Source organism: Oncorhynchus kisutch, unplaced genomic scaffold, assembly GCF_002021735.2.
Source record: "Oncorhynchus kisutch isolate 150728-3 unplaced genomic scaffold, Okis_V2 Okis01b-Okis20b_hom, whole genome shotgun sequence".
Classification (NCBI taxonomy): domain Eukaryota; kingdom Metazoa; phylum Chordata; class Actinopteri; order Salmoniformes; family Salmonidae; genus Oncorhynchus; species Oncorhynchus kisutch.
The window spans coordinates 1,765,937-1,771,933 of NW_022261978.1; the positions used below are offsets into that span (position 1 = coordinate 1,765,937).

Genomic DNA, 5,997 nt, shown 5'->3' on the forward strand with positions numbered 1-5,997 from the left:
ATTTATTTTGCTCCTTTGCACCCCATTATTTTTTTTATTTCTACTTTGCACATTCTTCCATTGCAAAACTACCATTCCAGTATTTTACTTGCTATATTGTATTTACTTTGCCATCTTGGCCTTTTTTGCCTTTACCTCCCTTCTCACCTCATTTGCTCACATTGTATATAGACTTGTTTATACTGCATTATTGACTGTATGTTTGTTTTTACTCCATGTGTAACTCTGTGTCGTTTTATCTGTCGAACTGCTTTGCTTTATCTTGGCCAGGTCGCAATTGTAAATGAGAACTTGTTCTCAACTTGCCTACCTGGTTAAATAAAGGTAAAATAAATAAATAAAATAAATAAATATCGTCCTGTATCTTCTTCAGTCATCATTGTCTGTAGGGTGCCATTTGGGATACAACGATTTTCCATCACCTTCACACAGCAGCAGGCCCATAATGTTGGGTAATCACAACTGTCTGATCCTAGATGATGAATGATGTCTGTAATGTTATGTAACCCTGTAATCCCTAATCTGCTGGTTGCACAAATGGCTCAATTGTTTTTTCCCCCTCTTTTGTAGCTGTAAGGCTAGAGGTTTCCTTTAGCTATAGCCTTAACGTCCATTTTAACTGTCTAAACGTCCCTTTAATCTCCATTCTAACTGTGTAAATGTAAACTTTAACTGTACCAACGTCCATTTTAACTGTGTAAATGTCCCTTTAAACTCCATTCTAACTGTGTAAATGTCAACTTTAACTGTACAAACCTTCGTTCTAACTGTTTAAATGAATGGTAAAGAACATTGCTCATAATATCAGGTGTGTGTGTGTGTCTGTACGATAGAGACAAGTGTCAGGTGCAGGCTGAGAAGGATTCAGAAGGAGACATGACACAGTGTACCAGACATTGAAATAGGGTTTTTACTAAGGGATTCACATGGACAATGTCACTGTATACACCTACACATTAGATCACACTTACACAAGGCCTGAGTCAGACAAGTCTTTTTCCAGTGTCAAAAACACACACATCTATACGCTCAATGTTTCCATGGTGACCACAATGAACGAGCTGTTGTGCCCGTTGCAACCTAGGTCTAGTGTTCATAATAATGGACCGAGGCTTCCACATATCTACATAGCTGGAATACATGGAACAGCTTTCTCTCATGTAAACGGATCTATTCATGTCAGCCCTGGGCTGAATCATGTCTAATTCAGGGAGCGTCCTAAATTACTCCCTATTCCCTACATAGTGCACTACTTTTGACCAGAGCCCAATGGGCCCTGATTAAAAGGAGTGCGCTATATATTATAGGCAATAGGTTGCCATTAGGGACATGGACTTGATCTATCACTTTTGATCCCTCTGTAAACCGCCACCACAACGATCAACAAGGCTTAAAGGAAAACACAACATCATTTGGTCTTTCTCAAAAGTAGCTGTATATTGATGTATCTTTCTTGACTTTTTGGCTGAGCTGAGGAACAAGCTGTCTCAGAGATAGGAGGCCCTAGCCTGGTCCCAGATGTGTTTGTGCCATCTTGCCAACTACATTGGTGTGATTGTCAAGCCAAACATGTTTAGTATGACAGCGAATGACAAGGAGTTGGCATGGTGGCACTAACAAGACTGGCACTGAGGCTAAGATGGCTTCTCTCTGGGTGGGGGTGGAGGGAGGGCAGGGAAGGTTGTGGCTGGCTGGAGCTGGGGTGCCTTCCTACAGAAAGCATCACACATCGTTTACACAAGAAGGGGCAGAGGCTGATAGCAAGCACTTGCAGCGTTTGGAGTCAATTCAAGTTCAACTCAAAGTTATTTAGGAATGGAAATGTTTCAATTCATAATTATGATTTTTCAGTTCATTTTATAGGGAAATTCCTGAATTGATGGGAGTTAATTGTTGAATTGGAATTGAGTCCTCCAACCCTGTCCCTGCAGCAAGACTAGTTGTATTGTGGTCGACGACAAACACTGGCTGATATTGTGATCATGATCACCATGGTAACTAGGAGGACCTAGGGTTGAAAAATTATAGGAAATTTCCCCAAATTCCCAGGTTTCCAGAAATCCCGGTAGGGATATTCTTGGAATTAGAAGGGAATGTGTAGGAAATCTGGGTATCCTCCAACCAGGATTTCTGACCAGGGAATTTTGGGAAAGTTACTGGAATTTTGCAACCCTAGGAGGACCATAACGATCCTGGAGAGCGACGATGGGAAAGGAGAGAGGCTAGAGTAAGGAGTTGTCCTAGTGGTTGAGATTTTAAAGACGCTTAAAATGGAGTGGGGCTCTCGAGTGTAGTTTCTCATGGCCGTCGGCCAGCCAACCACTCCTGGAAATGTACTAGTATTTACACACAGAATGACTCAACAATAATCATCAAGGTAACATAATACAGACACTGACTCCACATAACATAACAGTCAACTTATGTAAGAGCCAGGACGTCAGTCAAAATAAATACTCAACTTCTATTAAGACTTTCTTATGATGATAATAATAATAATAACAACAACATGTAGAGGAATTGTAAACAATAACAATAACAGGTCAACTAAACCTCCAAGATTGCACGTTTTAACTGTAGCTAGAGACGCAAATGACATCTATATGCGACCTGGTAATATCGGGTTTATCAGTGTGAGCTATGCCGTCCAGTGCATTATCAAAACAAATACATTGTTTTGCTCAAAAATAGAAGGATTATATGTAACATATACAATTATATTATATCATTTGATATGTCATATGACTTTCATACCTGCTATCCAATAAATGGAATTCTGCATGCATTCTACAACACGTTGGAACATGAGCAGCATGATGACCTAGATATATGTTTCATATAATCCTTACATATATAGTGTCATATACTTTTCTGTCTAATGAGTATTATACATCGCTTATCTATGTTGTCACAGATTTGATCCCAACATTAGAACATGATTGTTTAAAACCTCTTAAGGATCGGACCCTTTTCTCCCCCAAATGTTCACCTAAAATAACATACCCAAATCAAACTGCTTGTAACTCAGGACCTGACGCAAGGATATGCATATTCTTGATACCATTTGAAAGGAAACACTTTGAAGTTTGTGGAAATGTGAAATGAATGTAGGAGAATATAACACATTAGATTTGGTAAAAGATAATACAAAGAAAAAACACAATGTTTTTTTTTGTATTTTTTTTTTTACCATCATCTTTGAAATGCAAGAGAAAGGCCAAAACGTATCATTCCAGCCCAGGCACAATTTAGATATTGGCCACTAGATGGCAGCAGTGTATGTGCAAAGTTTTAGACTGATCCAATGAACCATTGCATTCTGTTCAACATTTTGTATCAAGACTGGCCAAATGTGCCTAATTGTTTTTTTCATAACTTTTCAAGTTCATAACTCCTCAAACAATAGCATGGTATTCTTTCACTGTAATAGCTACTGTAAATTGGACAGTGCAGATTCTCTCCTATCTGACTTGACTGCTGCAGGTTCAGATGGCGATGCAAAACATTCTGACAACGTTGCAGTGACGTAAGAAAGACATTGGGATGGAGGGATAGAGGAATGTAGCCGGGGATGTAAAGAGGAGGGTATAGACGGGTTTCAGGAGTCAAGTTGTAAAAGAATCCAGTCCAGGATGGATGAAGGAAATGAAGATATGTGGTCAACGGAGCATCAAAGAGAACCCAACCCTGAAGAGAGAAAGAGAGAGATTCTTTTTACAATAATTTTTGTGGGGGTTTTATGTGTTTTATTGAGCTAGGCCAGTGAAGAGAAGACAGGAAAGGTAGGAGAGACTGCGAGTCTGAATGACAGTAGGTCAGATTCCAACCCATGCCATCTCTGGTATCCTAGGCTGTGAGGGTCAGGGTTCGCGGCCCTGACACATTAACGCTTATTATTGAAAGCTATTATACAGTGCTATGTCAGGCGTTATAATTAGACAGTACGACTGACCTGGTGTTACTCCCAGAAGTAGCGGAGGTACCAGATAGTCTCGTTCTTCAGCTGAGGTCCAAACAGAGGGTTGGCCTGGGCTAGGATGGCTATCAGCCAGCTGCACACACACACACACACACACACACACACACACACACACACACACACACACACACACACACACACACACACACACACACACACACACACAGTAGAGAACCTGGCATTAACTTATACAGCAACTAGAGAACCTGACATTAACTTATACAGTAAGTAGACTTAGAGATAACACAGAGTAGAGAACCTGACAGGACATCCATACTCACAATAACCAACAACAAACAGCTGTCAAGATCAAACTAGTGATGACAACCCTGTGAACAGAAAGAGTTAATACACATTACCATATCAGCTATCATCGCAAACACACACTATAACCTGCTTAATATGAACGACATCTTTGATATACAGTAGCTACTACTGTGACAACTGCATTGCGAGCGGGCCAACAGCAGGGATGAGAGAGAGAGAGGATCGATGCGTATAAGGCTTCTGTCCAGGGCCCACTGTTTCCATCCCGTTCATTCATTACAATCCGAGATATAGGAACATATCCTTACAATGCTAAATATTTGCCTTAAAAAAAGCGAATATAAATATTTACCAGATTACCATTAATCAGATTACCATTATACACCATTTTTCGCTTCTGTTATGCGTTTGTATGGATAACGGTAGGTAGGACACCTACCCTCGGTTTGGTCCTTTGGGCACGAAAAAGGGTGCTACAATACCAACGAGCGCCCATAACGTGGTGAAACAGATCATCGGCAGCGCGAAAGAGCCCATCGTTACACCGAATAGATCACCGGCTGAAAGATAAATAAATATCAAATTGTGTCCTTAGCTAGAACAACAGCATCAACGGGTCCGCTGCGTTCCTAATCAAGAACCCCCTTGCAGTTTTCTCCCGCCTTCTCCCATTAAAACGCCTCTGATTGGCCGGGAGCATTGTGATTGCAGTCTTTGATTGGTTTAGATTGTGTGTGCGTCAGTATTAAGAAAGGAGCGACTGGCTAGTGGAATGCGTATAGGCCTAGTCTGACAGCAGATCGGAAGTGAAATGTAACAGTAACAAATTGTTGACACAATGTAACAATGTTGCCGAGTTAAAAGTAAGTATAGTTTGGACCACACTTTTCCCTAAAATTAATACACTGGTCACTGTAATGGCCTTGGTTATAGCTAATTATAAACTGGGTAATTCGAGCCCTGAATGCTAATTGGCTGTGGTAAATCAGACTGTATACCAGGGGTATGACAAAGTATGTAATTTTACTGCTCTAATTACATTGGTAACCACTTTATAATATCAATAAGGCACCTCGGGGGCTTGTGACATATGGCCAATATACCACGGCTACGGGCTGTATCCAGGCACTCCACATTGCGCATAAGAACAGGCATTAGCCGTGGTATATTGGCCATATACCACACCTCCCCTGGCCTTATTGTGTAATTATAAACTGGGTGGTTCAAGCCCTGATTGCTGATCGGCTGAAAAGCCGTGGTCTATCAGACCGTATACCATGGTATGACAAAACATGCATTTTTACTGCTCTAATTTAGTTGGTAACCAGTTTATAATAGCAATAAGGCACCTCAGGGGTTTTAGAATATATGGCCAATATGCCACAGCTTTGGGCTGTGTTTTAGCGCTTCGCGATGCGTCGTACCTAAGAACAGTCTTCAGCCATGGTAAAGCCATGGTACAGCCATGGTAAAGCCATGGTACAGCCATGGTAAAGCCATGGTACAGCCATGGTACAGCCATGGTACAGCCATGGTACAGCCATGGTATTGGCGATATACCACACCCCCTTATGGCCTTATTGCTTAAATATAATATGCGTAATCCGTCGGTTATTTTCAATGTGTTGCCACATTTAATAGCATAAATGCCAAGTAACAAACAACATGTGACTGAATGCTAAGTAGCCATGTTCCCAGCTGCTGTCATGCTGTAGCGCAAGTCAACAGCATGACTTCACCACAGACACGGA

General features: G+C 41.1%; 1 long non-coding RNA gene across 1 annotated transcript; it reads right to left on the bottom strand.

The window, feature by feature from the left end:
• Nucleotides 1-887: 887 nt before the first annotated feature.
• LOC109878247 (uncharacterized) lies at nt 888-4,934 on the bottom strand. Its single transcript, XR_004206541.1, has 4 exons — nt 4,686-4,934; nt 4,261-4,308; nt 3,953-4,052; nt 888-3,687 (listed from the first exon to the last, which is right to left on the bottom strand). It is a non-coding gene; the product is annotated as an uncharacterized LOC109878247 (long non-coding RNA).
• Between the last annotated feature and the right edge of the window lie 1,063 nt (nt 4,935-5,997).